Source organism: Podarcis gaigeae (genome assembly GCF_964106915.1).
Source record: "Podarcis gaigeae genome assembly, chromosome: 2".
NCBI lineage: Eukaryota > Metazoa > Chordata > Lepidosauria > Squamata > Lacertidae > Podarcis > Podarcis gaigeae.
The window spans coordinates 69,289,651-69,304,806 of record NC_139679.1 but is presented as its reverse complement, the minus strand read 5'-3'; the positions used below and the strand labels follow the sequence as shown (position 1 = coordinate 69,304,806).

At 46.1% G+C, this 15,156-nt stretch overlaps 1 protein-coding gene across 1 annotated transcript in view; it reads left to right on the top strand.

Moving 5' to 3' along the window:
- Positions 1 to 3,838: 3,838 nt before the first annotated feature.
- Positions 3,839 to 15,156, top strand: part of RNF44 (ring finger protein 44) — a 59,010-nt gene continuing 47,692 nt past the window's right edge. The window contains exon 1 of the mRNA XM_083726299.1: positions 3,839 to 4,170. The gene's annotated coding sequence lies outside the window, so the exon portion shown is untranslated. The remainder of the gene's footprint in view (positions 4,171 to 15,156) is intronic.

Sequence of the window (15,156 nt, the reverse complement as noted above, 5' to 3'; positions counted from 1 at the left end):
CTCACCTTACTGCTGTCTCTAGTTCTCTCAAACAATGTACACCTGAAAAGTGAAAAGGTACTGACATTAGACTGATGACCTTCAATCTTCTATTTCTGGCTGACCCTGGGCATGACTTGTATCATGGAGGTCTCTTTGGGTGGAGAAGTTGTAGAAGCCACATGGTGGAATTTTGTGACATCCGTCTTTGAGTGATAGCAGCCCTGTGAGCATAACCAGTGGTGTGGGATGATAGAGTGCAGCCTAACAACATCTGCAGGACCAGGGGCTCCCCATCCCTGAACTAAGGTGACAAAGTCATTTATGTGTATGAAGGACCTTATTGACAGTTTTCAGGTTTTTTTTTTCAGCAAAGCCAAATGCACCTATTTATTGAGTTGAGGATTATTCCTAGGTAAGCATGCCTTGGACAGGAATAATCCTCAACTCAATAAAGGGTGATGTACTGTCACCTAGGTGTTGCACTGTCACCTAGAGATTCAGCACAGGATCTGCTGGCTGGGTCAGTGACTGATTCAGTGGTCTGATATAGGAGAATGGGCAAGTGAAAGCTGGAGCTTCCAGAGGATGCTCAAATATGCCAGAGGCAAAACTGCAGTCAGATAGATATGGAAGACATTTGGAGGCTTTGTGCTGCTGCACCTTTGGATTACTTTTTAAGCAAAAGATACCACTTTGCTTGTTTCAGTAACTATTCTCCACCCTCCTTAAAGGCATTATGTATCTGTGGACATCAGTTTTTGTGAGCAGCTTCCCCTACATTGCTTTCCTTATCAAAACTAGACAGGGCATGTACATCCTATGCACATCCCCTTTCCCCTCCTCCTCCTATCTCTTGTGCACAGCCTGAGGCAGCAACAACTTTAGGATGAACAGAGCTGAGCATAAGTGGTTAATGGTAAGGTAATCAGCAGCATGTCTGTATCACCTGTTCCGCCACCAACGTTTATGCATGTGCATGTGTGTGGCAGAGATACGTTTTATGCTGTTATGTACATTGGCATTGTTATATCTCGACTGTGATACAGCTATGCTTTACGTTCTCAATTGCAAAGGGAAATCTGTCATGGTCACAATAAATTCTCCACTGGAACCTCAAGAGCTTCCTGCTGAACTCCTGCCATGTGGTCGTTTTCATACTTGCGGGATTTCTGCCCTTTGGTTGCAGAGTATTTTCACTCCCATCTAAAAGGACAAGTATCCTCTGTACATGTTGAAGCTGCTCTGAACTTTTGGACTCTGTGATTTACTAAGCAGCAGTAATCATGATCTCCAGCAGAGGTCTTTCTCAGTCTGTCACCTAAATAATGTTCCTTTAATTGGAGATGGCAGGAAATGAACCCAAGACCACCTGTATGCAAAGCTCTGCCACTCACCCATGTAGCCCTTCCCTGGCGTCTGATTTGAAATGCCTGCCCATACATACATACATACATACCTTTGTTACATTTAGATACAAGCCTTCAGTCAAACAATTCCCAGAGCAATTTAAAAAAAGAATAAAATAACAATAAAATCAGTATTAAAATCACTCAATTCATGCCAAATGTTTGATTTGGCATGCCTCTCTGCAATTGCATCAAATTGTCTTTCAGCAATAAAGGAATGACAGACACGAATAGCGGGTGTGTCTTGGATAGTTAAGATGTTTGTGATTTTTGTGGGACCACTGCTGTTGTCTGATGTACATTATTTGGTTTGCTTTGAACTGTTTCATTGTATTTTAAGGTGATATGGTAGTAACATACCCTGTGATCTTATGCTGAAGGGTAGGTAAGAAATCTTTAAAGTAGCTATTAAATAAATGTATTCTCAAAAGTAAATCCCATTCATTTAAGAGGGGCTTGCTTCCACATTAATTAAAATAGTACTATTTAGGAAATTAAAGTAGTACTGTTTAGGAATGTAACTCTTTAGGTATTTGTAACTGTTTAACTCAATGTAACTTTCCGGAACTAGCCTGTACAGTCATACCTCATGTTACGTCCGCTTCATGTTACGTTCTTTCAGGTTACGTCCCGCAGCAACCCAGAAGTACCGGAAAGGGTTACTTCCAGTTTTGCTGCTCATGCATGCACAGACATGCAAAATGATGTCTTGTGCAGAAGTGGCGAATCGCAACCCGCACGTGCACAGACGCGCCGCAGCAGGTTGCGTTCTTTTCATGTTGCGAACGGGCCTCCGGAACGGAACCTGTTCACAACCAGAGGTACCACTGTATTATTTTTACCTAGTGCTACTCTGTTGTGACACAAGATATCTGATATGACAGACCACATTGGCCCCGTTATTCACACCTTGACCAATGAGAGCCTCTGATCTCATCTTTTTCTGATCTTCCTAGTAGGCTCACCCCTGATCAAAGCATCCTCTGCTTGGGGCTGGAAAACTGTGCTGCAATGTCCCCTCATGGGCACATGGTGGCAGTGGATAGCATGTGCGCTGGGCAGCTGACTGTATTGGGCAAACTGCTCAGAGTGGCTTCTTTGAGGCATCAGCTGTATCTTTATCCTTGTCAGAAAGCACATGGCTTCTAACTCATAAGGGGAATATATATTAATATTAATAACCCCACAGTAAACAAGCTCTCTATATTGCTGTATGAATTTATTCATATGACATTTTAACACTCCGGGATAGTTGTGCCAGTAGAGCATGGGACTCTTAACCTCAGGGTTGCGGGTTCAAGCCCTGCTTGTGATCTCTTCCAACTCTACAATTCTATGATCCTATGACAATCTCCCTCAACAAAGGTGGCCCAAACATACAGCTGAAATGTTTAAATAGGCTAGAGACAGCCACTAGGGCATGCAATCAGGGTTCCACCATGAGATACTTGCAAACATAGTTCTCCCCCTCCCCACCATTGCCCTAACTGAGGGGGACAAACATCTACCTCATGCTAGTAGCAGGCCACTTAATCACATTGTATATAAACAGATAAATTCCCTCTTCAGAAGGCTGCCATGCTCAGACTCACAGACGCTTACAACTTTAAGGGCCTAAAACCAAAGACTAATGAGGTGAAATCCTCATTGGGCAACTCCTTTCGAAAACAGGCAAAAGGGAATGTTGTGCATGCACATGCACATATCACATAGCCCTCTATGTACTGAAGAGAAAGGAATCTTATTCCATTCGCTTATTTGGAGGTTCCAATGAGGAAACGAGGGGGGGCAGAAGTCACCCCCACAGCTGAAGTCACCATGTCCCAAAGGCCTGGAATTGGGCGGGTGGGCAGCTGCAGAGGAGGTTCTCCTCAGAGGTTTTTCACCATTAGCCAGGAGGAACCCCTTGAATTCTGCCCCGTTGAGGGCAGCGCAGCCAACTTTTCAATGTACTTCTCCCCACCCCCGGCTTTTTTGTGCCTTTAATACCTGGCGCACCAGCAAGCAGGCGGTGGTGTGTTTTTAATGGCTGCATTTGAGCCCGGTAAATGGCTGCTGGGAACGCTCCCCTTAAACGCCTAGGCGGGACAGTCCGTCCTAGAAGAACCCTAAACGGAGAGGCGAGGGCTGTGGCGCCTTTCTCAGGCCCATTTCACCGAGAGCAATTGCACTAGGCGGCCCGCGAGAGAGCAGAGCTAAACGGCCTTGAAATGTGCTCTCTCCCGCCCGCCGGCGCTTTCGAGACTTCTCCTGCTCTCCACGGCCGTCTCCTTTTCCGGCGCGTTCCATAGCACCCCCGCCGGTGCCCAGCGAGCAATCCCTCCACTCCCGCAGATCTAGAGGCGCGTGCTTTTGGCACATTACGGGCGCAGCCGTCGGAAGCCCTCCGGAGGCGCCGAGGGACCGAGGCTTTTAGGAGCAATACGGTCTTCTACCCGAGCTTCTCTCTCTCCCTTGCCCGTAGGTGCAGATGGAGACCGCTGCGGACGAGCCCACTTCCTCGGGAGGGGGAGGCTGCTGCTGCTGCTGCCCTCGCTGCCGCTTCTCCTCCTCCTCCTCCTCTTCGACGAGCTGAGCATAGCGGCCGGTTCCATCGGGGGAGGTTTCTGGGGGGAAGGGGCTGGGAAGCCGAAGCGCGCGGTGGCGAGCAGGAGGCGGATCCGAGAGGACGGGCCCGAGCCGGGACCTCCGAGGAGGAGGACTGAGCCCGCGGGGCTCCCAGCGCCCGGCTATGCGAGGTGGCTGAGTCGGCGGCGGCGGAGAGGAGGCTCGGGTGCCGTAGGTAAGCGGGCGGTCAAGCGGGGCGGGCGCTCTGCACCTGCAAGGCCGGCGGTGATTCGCGGGCTTCTTTCGCAATCCTCGCCGGGAGAGGCAGGCGGCTGGCCGGGGATGAGGCAGCTGGGAGGCGGAGGCTGCGGGAGGAAGCGGAGGTAACTGCAGGAGCCGCTTGCACTGGGGAGCGGCGGAATGGACGGAGCCGGTGTGTGCGTGTGAACGCGCTCTCTCTCTCTCTCTCTCTCTCTCTCTCTCTCCTTGTAACCGGGGGTGTGGAAGTGGAAGAGCCGAGCCATAGGCAGAACCGGCTCGGGAGCCGCGGGCGCGCTTACCCCGGCGATCGGGGCCCGAAGGGCGGGTCCCGTTTGCAGGGGTGATGTAGGGAGCAGTGCCTTTCCGCGGGGGCTTGTTGGGGGGCGAAGAGAGGAGGGCGTTCCCCCATTCCCGGGGCGGCTTGCCTCTGGCGCTTGAGTATTGTGTAGCATAGGCTGCTAGGGAGCCGGAGCGGCAGCAGGCTCCTTTGTTCTGGGGGGACGGATTGGGACATACGGCGAGAGAATTATGGGGCTGTGTCGTTGTCTTCCCTCTCCACCTCCATCCCCCTCCGAACGCATGCATTGGCCGATTACTTAAGATCCCTGGAGATGTCCTTTGCAGATCCCCTGGCTGCAGGAGAGGCTGTTGCTTGTTGCAGCGTCTAGGCCGGGGAAGCAGCGGGAACATCGTGGCTGCCTTGCGGAAAGGCTGTTGTGTTTAGGGAGGGCGTAGGGACCGCCTGGAGTTGCGCTGGGGCCTGGAGTGGCGGCGGGGACCTGCCTTGGTCATTTGGGCGACGGAGGAGGGGCGATTAGTCGCGCCTGCATATGGTGTCGGGCGACCCAGTAATGTCAAGCGCACTCAAGGGGCCTGTTGTGTTGGGCGTGGCATGGACCGCCACTGTGAAATTCCCACCACCACCCACTTTACCGATTTAACGCAATGCATAGCTTGGCTCTTGGCTGCAGATCTCATTGGGATCACTTAGAACGCTTTTCAGTAAGTGTGAACTCTTGGCGTGACTACTGGGGTTGGGCAGGGGGTGGGGATCGGTGCCAGTAAAGTTTTTGTACACCACCACCCTGTATGTCTGTGTAGTAGATTGTAAAACACCGCAGGAAAGGACTCCCTTACAGACACGTCTTTCATTTATTTATACGCTGTTAGAGTGACTTATGAGGTCAGGCCTGTGCGCATTTGGTACCTTTGTCTATGTTAACACTAATGAACTGATGCAATGAAGTCTCTTCTGGACTTTAAGAAACGTTTAGCTCTGCCTCCCCACCCCCTTTTCCTCTTGGATACTGGCAAACGTGCAAATGCTTTTGCCTTCCTTCTGTACTGCATCATATAGACTTAGCTTTTCTTTTTAACGTGAAGGCACAAGTTAACAGAACCTCATATTCTACTCTTCTGGCAAAGAGCGAGAGCTGTTGCATGATGGGATTTGTAGTTCGAGGTGGTTGGTGTTGTATTTTATAGATTCCTGGTTGGCAACTGTTGTTGTTTTTTAATGCGGGCCATATTTTCAGCTGAGCAAGGGCTGAAGGGTCAGCAACATTGGCCTTGCCCACTGATTCACTAGCATACCAGGTGCTGGGCTCTTTAACCCTCTATTTCTCCCAGTGAAAGCAGCAGTAATGGCTTTGGCAAAGTCCTATCCTTAAATAAGTACTATATCTCAGCTCTTCACTCCTATACTGAAGCCAAGGTAACTGGAAAATGGTACAGAGCAGGTCAGGTGCATAATCAGGAGGCTGTACCAAAATCTCTCATTTGATGTTCTTCTTGTTATTATTTTTTGAATATGTATAGCACTGCTATACATATTATTTTTAAAAAATAAATAAACTGCATGCATGCAAAAAAAAAAAGGAGCAGAATGTGACTAGTAATTACAGTCCCCCCCCCCCCATGAATAAATCACCAAGGAGTTGGTTGGCACAGAATCATACGTTGCAATTACAAAGACAGTATCATTGCTGTGTTTTAGGAAAGAGGATCCCCCTTGTGCTTACCCACTTCCAATTCTGTACTTTGTCCCCCCCCCCCCCACCTCGTATGGTGACCTGTGTCAGGCTTTGAGAAAATATGGAAGAGATAAAAATGGGAATAGTAGAACTGTGTAAGTTTTGATATGACACAAGAAGACTAGTGGCAAGATACTGGGCATCCTAGAATTGGGTGGCTAATCTGTGCCCTGCCAGATGTTGTTGGACTACAGCTCCCACCAATCCAGCCATCAGGGACCAATGGTCAGGAAACTGTAGTCCAGCAACATCTGGAGGGCAGCAGGTTCCCCATCCCTGTACTGGATAGAAAGTTGAGCATGCTGTGGAAAAGCCAAAGGCATACTGGTTGAAATTCCCCTCGTGACAGTAAAGTGGTTTGTTCAAAATTTCTCTGTTGTGCATCATTTTGCAGCAGTGAGGCCTTGCCATATTTTACGAGAATTTGCAGAGGAGTAGCTGGGTTAATCCATTGCAGCAAAATGAACAGAGACTCCCGAGACATCATAAAGACTAACAAACTTATTGTGACACAAGTCTTTTTGTGGGCCAGAGCTCACTTTGTCACTGAGATATATGAAGTGGAATATGACTAAGTGAGCACATAGGTAAACCTACAGAAGAGAAGTAAATTGGTTTTGATCTGTGCTTTCCCCCCCAAAATGTTAAGGATTGGCTTTTCCTGTGTGCATCTCCTCACATGCTTAGATAAATGTGCGGCTTTCACCCCCCCAAATAAACCCCCCCCCTTTAGTTTGGTAGTGTCTTAACCCGTTGTGGCACCTTTGTTGGGCAATGTCTTCTGTAGGGATGTGGAATGTCTGGCTTATTAACTGCTGTGCTTTTGACATTAGTGAAAACCATCTTTTCTATCAAGACTTTTGGGGGGTTTGGCAAATTGGGTTTGTGGGCCATTGTGTTGGTTGTTGAGTGCTTTCATTGTTTCATGTTTGCTAGGCATCCTGGTTGTTGTTGCGTGTTCGTTTTGTTTAGAAAAAGAGGCAGGATATATAACCTTTTAAATAAATAAAACAAGCTAAACAGCAAAATACTGCTATAAAGCTGGCATAGTACTATGCAAAACATGCCACAACAACAATAATATTTTTTCCAGAGAACGTTTGCCTGGCTGGGTCTCATCCTGAGTTAGTATCAGTTGTTGCACTTCTAAAGGGAAAAAATAATAATCATATCTCTTTTGTTGGATTTTACTCTTTAATGACTGTGGTTTGACATGGTAGCATGTTATCAACAGTTCCAATAATTTTGGCTAGGAAGTGATCTGTAAATAAGATTCTTTTGATGCTTGAAAACATATTATTTGGGGGGGGGGGAAATCTTTTAAAAATAAGCAACTCTTAGATGAAATGACTGCATAGAGGGCAGCTCTGAATCACGTGTATTAAAAACTAACTGTGTGATAGAGAGGTCTTGACATAATAATGACTTTGGTCTTACTTGCACATACAAAAGGCCAAGTCTATATTTTGGGGCTTGCTTGATCTTATAAATTTCCTAAGTGACCACACACAGTGCAGAAGGTAGGCCAGCCAACAGACCTTCCACACAAACAGTACCACACAAACTGTTCTAGATTTAGCTAAGTGCATTGCAAGAAGTTTTGTCAGCATCAAGAAAATGTCAAATGCCTATACTCAGTCCTTTCCTCCCCCTCTTATCCACCCTGTGATACTAAAGATACAGATCATAAGAAACTGCTAAAAGGTTTCCTATCTTGAACCTGTTGTTTGTTTAGATCAAGAATGGGGCTTGTAACTCCACCATCCCTGATTATATAGGTCATGCTGCCTGAGGCTGAGGCGAGTGGTAGTCTAACAATACCTGGTTTATTTTTGCAAGTCCTATATCATAACTCTTCAGGGATATACATGATGTAGAATCTGTTGTCTGAAGTACTAATTCTACATTTATTTCAGTGAAAATACATGAGCAGTTAAGTTATGGCCTGGAACGTGGACCAGGAGTTGCTTGGTGTATCTGTTGGCATCTGTTGATTGATGGCCTTTCCATCTCTACCAATAGAGCAGCTCATATTTTGTACCTGTCTGTATGGCATTCTACCTCCCTCCCACAACACCCACCACATTCTGAATTCTTTCCCACTCACAACATACCAGGCTAAGGTAATGCCCACAAAGTATGGGGATGTTACCTGAGGAATTCATCCCCTTCTAAGGCTGGCCCTATTGCTCTATTGCATAACACAGTGGGAATCTGTTGCCCCACGGCAACTTGGCAATTGCCTTTGCTCAACAGAGATGCAGTTTTTTCCTGACTAGCAATCAAATGACATGAGAGCAATGTGCTGCCACTGTTCATTGCTATGGGGTGATAAACCAGCCGGTTACCCCCATGTCGTGGAGCAAATAATTGGCCATGGCCCTAGATCCATCCCAGAAAGTACTGACCCTTGGCAAGCAATACCTTTATGGCTCTCTAGGTGGAGATGAGGAATAGATTTATGCTTTGCTCTCAAGTACCTTAGTGCAAATGTGCTTTACACTACTGTAACAGAGCACTTAGGAAGAAATGTTTGTCATTTGACCCCACTGCCAGTCAAGCAAAATAGGGAAAGCAGCTGCAGTTCTGCACTTTGTCAGCTCTACTCAGAGGGTGAGTGTTCTGGGTTCTGGTGGCTTAATTAGGCACATTCTGGTGGGTAATTAGGCACATCATAATTAAAATAATAAGACTGGGTTCATAGCAGAAGCTAAAATACAAATAGCGCCCACTGCCTGTCCCTGAGCTTTATTATATGTCATCTTTGGCCGCTTGATTTCAGGATGCCACCCATCAAAGTTGGAATCTGGACCTTTTGTTATTGTTTGCTCCTGGTTTTTAGCTTAAAAAGTAATTCTTATTTTTCTGTCTCCTTAAAAAGAAAACTATGCATTGAATGAAGTGGACTATAGCCCACAGAAGTTTATACCACAATAAAGTTGTTGGTCTTTAAAAGTGTAACAGGCCTCTCTTGGTTTCTTGTGTGTATATGTGTCTTCTGGTCTTCCAAAGTTGTGGAAAGCCTTAAGGAAGCCTTGTTGGAAGAAACAGATATGAAGTTCAATTTTGCTGGAGAGGTTGTGGAATGGACAGGGAAAATACAGGCATGATTTATAACAACAGTGTGGCAACTGCTGGCACAGTAACTGAATGGGGAATGATTTGCTTCAGCCTGGTTCAAGATAGTAGGTTACTTACCGTAGTTCCCAGGAGACACCTGATAGAATTGCCTGCAATTCTCATCTCTGTTGCCAGTTCTGATGGGAGAGGCAGTGAATGGAAAGAGCTGTGAGAACTTTACTGCGCAGCCTAACAGGAGAACTCTTGGAGGAAATGCCAAACAGAGCTGAGCCTCCTGTTGCACCGGCTTGATAGGGATATTTCAGAAATGCTCCTTCGTAACAGCACAGCTGTGGCTTTTGTTGTTTTTGTTGTTTTCATGATAGACTGCATCCTTTCAGTGTTGGCAGCCATATGGGCCCCTTGTATGCCACCCTCAGCCTTACCCACAATGCGGGCTGTGGAGAGTGCTTAGTGGTTATGGCACAGGGATGGTAAACCTTTGATTCTCCTGAGGTTGTTGGACTCGAGTTCCATAATCCTTGACCATTGACCATTCAGGCTGAGGCTGATGGGAGTCCAACAATCTCTGGAGGGACCATAGCTTCTTTATCCTCTTCTGTCCCGAGAGAGACCACGTCCCATCTGAACTTTGTCATGCACAACAAATGTGGCACAATATGGAAAGAAGCTAGCACACTTGTCATGTCAGCGCTGTGCAAGGCGTTCAATATTTCAGATAGTCTGTGCAAATGCACTCTGTATTTTCTCAGGGCCTGCCTGTCTAGAAGGCTGGTTTGAACTGGCAGGTGAGTGTGCATTCGTCTTGAGTTTCTCCCCTTCATTTGGCATGTGCCAGTACAGCATGTACACATCACATCCTGTACAGGATGTGCACCCAGTCCCTATGGGCCTAGCTCTCCTAAGTCTTATTTGCATGCCCACAGCAATGCTGTGTCAGTGAGTTTAAGTGCCAGGAAAACTGTCCCCTACGCTGTACTCCCTTCTTCCCCTCCCATCTAGTGCTAGTTGCTGTGTACCATGATGTCAACTTCATTGTCCTTTCTTTCCCAATAGTCAGGCACAGTTTGTTCCTTAGCTGCATTGGCTGTGCCCCTCCAGGTTTGGCTTTCCAGCAGTTTGGGAGCATGTGAAGGTAGCCAACAATAGCCTTTGTGCTCTGGCCTTATTTAAATTACCTGGGCGAGGTGTGGTATATGCACTTGTCAAAGGAAAGTGCTTTCTCAACAGGAGTGAGGGCTAATAATACAAGTGTTTGGAGAAGCCCCTTGCTGCTAGGTGTCTGACTACAAAGGATGTGGGAGGAAGAGCCTTAATATATTACACTATTAGGCAGATCAGTCTTTTCCCAGCTGGTGCTCTTTAGTTTTGGACTACAAGTCTCATCAGCCTCAGTCACCTGTGGCCAGTGGTCCAGGATTATGGGAGTTGTAGTACAAAATATCTGGAGGGCACCAGGTCTGGGAAGGCTGGTTAAACTCAATTTATTTGCTACATTTGTATCCCACTGTTCCTATGAGAAGAGCAGAGTAGTATTGTAGCCTCTGAGCAACTGTATTGATAGTCCATGTTGGCGTTGGGTAGCAGATGGCCTGGCTATGCCGTATTTTTTGCTCTATAAGACTCACTTTTTCTCTCCTAAAAAGTAAGGGGAAATGTGTGTGTGCGTCTTATGGGGTGAATGCAGGCTGCGCAGCTATATCAGAAGCCAGAACAGCAAGAGGGATTGCTGCGCAGCGATCCCTCTTGTTGTTCTGGCTTCTGAGATTCAGAATATTTTTTTTCTTGTTTTCCTCCTCCAAAAACTAGGTGCATCTTATAGTCTGGTGTGTCTTATAGAGCGAAAAATACGGTAACTTATACATGGGATGGGGCTTGGAGGGGAGTGAGCCTTTGGCTCATATACCCACCCCACTGTGCACAAACCTTGCCATATGAACTTGAGTTCATGTGAGCAGACCATACTCATATGATCCCTCCGGCCGCCTACAGAAAAGTAATGGGGTGTGGCATATTTAGAGTTCACATTTTAAAATTCCATATGCAATTGGAGGAAGTGTCTGGATTCACGGTTCACCCCCACGCACCATTCCATGTATAGCTTATGATCCCATTCGTCATTCATCAATTACAGCATTTGCCAACCTGGTGCTCTCCAAATGTTTTGGAATCCCAACTTGCTTCAGCCCCAGCCAGCACGGCTGTAGTCCATAACATCTGGCGGGCATTAGGTTGTCAGTGGCTGATCTGGGGAGGGGGTTACGTGTTCCCTACTTGTTAGAGCACAACTTGCTTTAGCCGAGGAGGTGGTGGTGGAGGAGCTTGTTGCTTTGGTATTCCCCACCCCTTTAATGCTGAAGTCTGATAAAAAGATAAATGGCACAGTCTCCCCTTTCATTGGGCACTAAATCTGGCTTGTAAAAAACGGCGGTAGAAGTGACGCTCCCTTCAGCAGCTGCTGCTGAACGACGTGGTTTATGGCTCCCATTTTCAGGCAACGTGTAATAACAAACAAGATCAGGGGAGGGGGGGAGGAGGAGGAGGATCTGAGGCTTGTGCAGGGGCAATGCTTGCCCCTTGAGGCTGCCTTGTTTCCTTTGCCTGTGACAGATGCTGCCCCACTGCAGGGAATTGATTGGGCAGTAAAGCCCAAAGCCTTGCTAACGAGAGAGGGGGGTGCAGTGCAGGATGAGATGGTGGATTTCTTGGTATTAAGTGGAAGGGAGTTTTTAAGAGAGATTCGATTAGCCCCGTTTTATGAACCCGTTGGAAGAGCGATGCGTGTGGGATGGTTAAAGAAGCCTAGAAACGTGGATGGTTGCTGTTGAGATATGCTGGCTACCGTGAGCCCATGTGCTTGGCAAATAACACCAGCAGATGCCACCCTGTTTGCACTGGGCCTTGACTAATGAAAGGCAGTTTTCTGATTTCCTTAGTTATTCTGACACATCCCACTGCTTTGCTGGAATAAGAAATACTTGGCATAGGCAAGATCATCTATTAAACTAGTGAACTGCAAGAGTTCCAGGATAAATGTTTACACTTTTCTCCTTTTAAATGTGAAGGCTGTGTGCACTTAAAAAAATAATAATTATGTGGCAAGGTTTCCCAGCTTTCATGTAGAAAAAGCCCAAACCCTGCAACCTGCATAAGGAAAATAATATCAAGCGCATTTACATTACATTTTGTTTAATTTGTCCCATTTCTCCTGTTCATGGGAGACTGAAGAGGCATGCAAAAATGTCAAGTTAGAACTTACCCAAACCTCCAGGAGAATGCTTTGAAGCTGCCCAATGCTCCCCTCACTTCCTTATTTGTAATTGTCATCTGTAGTCATCACACAATTAATGCAAGTTGTGCAAGAACATTTTTGATTGGAGCAAATCACTGTCAGTCTTGAAGAGCTTAGTCTCCCAGTCATGGGGATACATGATAATAGGATTCAGAGGCATATAAACTTTCCTTGCTTGTTACATTTACTGATTAAGATGTGTTTTGAACAGAGAACTAGCGATCAACTTCTCAGTTGTTCTTACGCTAGGTTTTCCCACCTCCTTTTCAAATCTATCTTTGCCATCCCCAAGGTTTGTCTTTTGACTTAACTATTTTTTAAAAAGCTGGAATTTTGTGCTCTGTATCACATAGGTTTCCCTGGGCCCGCACAGAATTTATGCAGCCCAACTATATTCTTTTAAGGACTCTGCTTGCCACAAAGCATCTAGGTTATCTATTGGAAGGTCCTTCTGATGTAAAACCCAAGGATTGGCTTTCCTTTTATAGTCCCCACACTGTGTAGTGACTTACTAAGTCTTTAAGTGTTTCCAAGCACAATTCAAAGTCTTGGTACTGACCTTTAAAGCCCTAAACGGCCTCGGTCCAGTATACCTGAAGGAGCATCTCCACCCCCATTGTTCTACCTGGACACTGAGGTCCAGCGCCGAGGGCCTTCTGGCGGTTCCCTCACTGCAAGAAGCCAAGTTACAGGGAACCAGGCAGAGGGCCTTCTCGGTAGTGGCACCCAGCCTGTGAAACGCCCTCCCACCAGATATCAAAGAAACAACAACTACCAGACTTTTAGAAGACATCTGAAGGCTGCCCTGTTTAGGGAACCTTTTAATGTTTGATGGATTACTGTATTTTAATATTTTGTTGGAAGCTGCCCAGAGTGGCTGGGGAAGCCCAGCGAGATGGGTGGGGGAAAATAATAAAGTATTATTATCAAGCAATAAAATGCATTGGATAAATGTTGACTTGCATGACACATAGGAACAGGAGGAGGAGGAGACCTCCATGTTTGAGGGCAAAAACAAAGATAATTTCCCACCACCTGCATTTAATTAGAACCAATAAAATATTTTTGACCATGGAGAGGTTGTGGTATAAATTGTTTTTTTGCTGAAGTAAGAGAGAGATTGGGCTGAACATTTCCTCTGTGAACTCAGAGCTTAAATACAATCCATGTTAGATCAGAGAATTCTTAAGAAATGCTGATGGAATCCAAACAGTCTAATCCTTTTGCTGAAATGGCCTTATACCTGGGTCATGGGAAGTGGCACATGTCTGCAGCAGCAGATGGTCTCCTAAGGAGGTTGTGTTCAGGGAAAGTAGGAACCGAGTGACTTCTGTTTCTAGCTTCTGAGGAAACTGAGATGCATATTCTTGCTTTACAGAGTGTTTGTATAATTGCTATGGGAAGAGGGGGGTCTGCTCAGTGGATTCCTGAAAACTGATATATATTAGGATGCTGGATAGCTCAGTTGGTCAGAGAATGGTTCTAATAACTCCAAGGTTGTAGGTTCAATCCCTGTATGGGACAGTTGCATATTCCTGCATTGCAGGGGGTTGGACTAGATCAGGCATGGCCAAACTTGGCCCTCCAGATGTTCTGGGACTACAATTCTCATCATCCCTAACCCCTGGTCCTGTTAGCTAGGGATGATGGGAGTTGTAGTCCTAAAATATCTGGAGGGCCAAGTTTGGCCATGCCTGGACTCGATGTTCCTTAGGGTCCCTTCCAACTCTACAATTCTATGGTTGGCATGGAAGATGGATCTGGTTTCCTTTGGTGGATCAGCTGGTGCCTGATTGCCAGGATGCTTGCAAAGAATGCTAGTCTAGGTAGACCTTGATTTGATCTAGCAAGGCACTTCTTATCCTCTTAAGAAAAATCTGCTTGTCTGGCACTGTGGGTTTAGTGGGTTTTTTGAGGGTGTATTCTGCAACAATAGTGCTTTAACTGTAGGTTTATACTAGACTGTCCATACATTGTTCAACTTTATTCTGTGATGTTTCCCTAATGTTACACATTATCGGCATCTGGAAGGGGAACACTTATTGAGCTATAGTGCAACAAATGTGGATAACCTCCCCTCACCCCCAAAAAACCACCCAACCCTGAAACATCTGTGGTATGAAAAATTATAGGAATTCAGCAGGAAGCTTTCCAATTGGAAACTAAGCAGTATGATTACCCCAAAACTTCTGCGGGCACAAATAGTACTGAATTTGGGACCAAGTTTAAACCAGCTTTGTAAACTGATTGCTGTATGCAATTTTCTGGGGTTATTTTATTTATTTATTTATGTTGTTATATCCCAACAATTCTCCCAAAGGAATCCAAACTATTCCAGTAAAGATCAAGACTGGGGAAGATCTTGGCTTAAAAGATTTGTTGTCTTCAGTAGGCACTAGAAAAAGACAACAGAGATTGTAATTGTATCATATTCCTCAAGGGGAGGGAAGTCCAAAGGGAAGGTGCCACAAAACGAAAGGCATAATAATCCTATTATTATGCAGAATGGACCTCTTGATAAGATGGTATCTGCAGGAGGCTCCTGCTTGCAGAG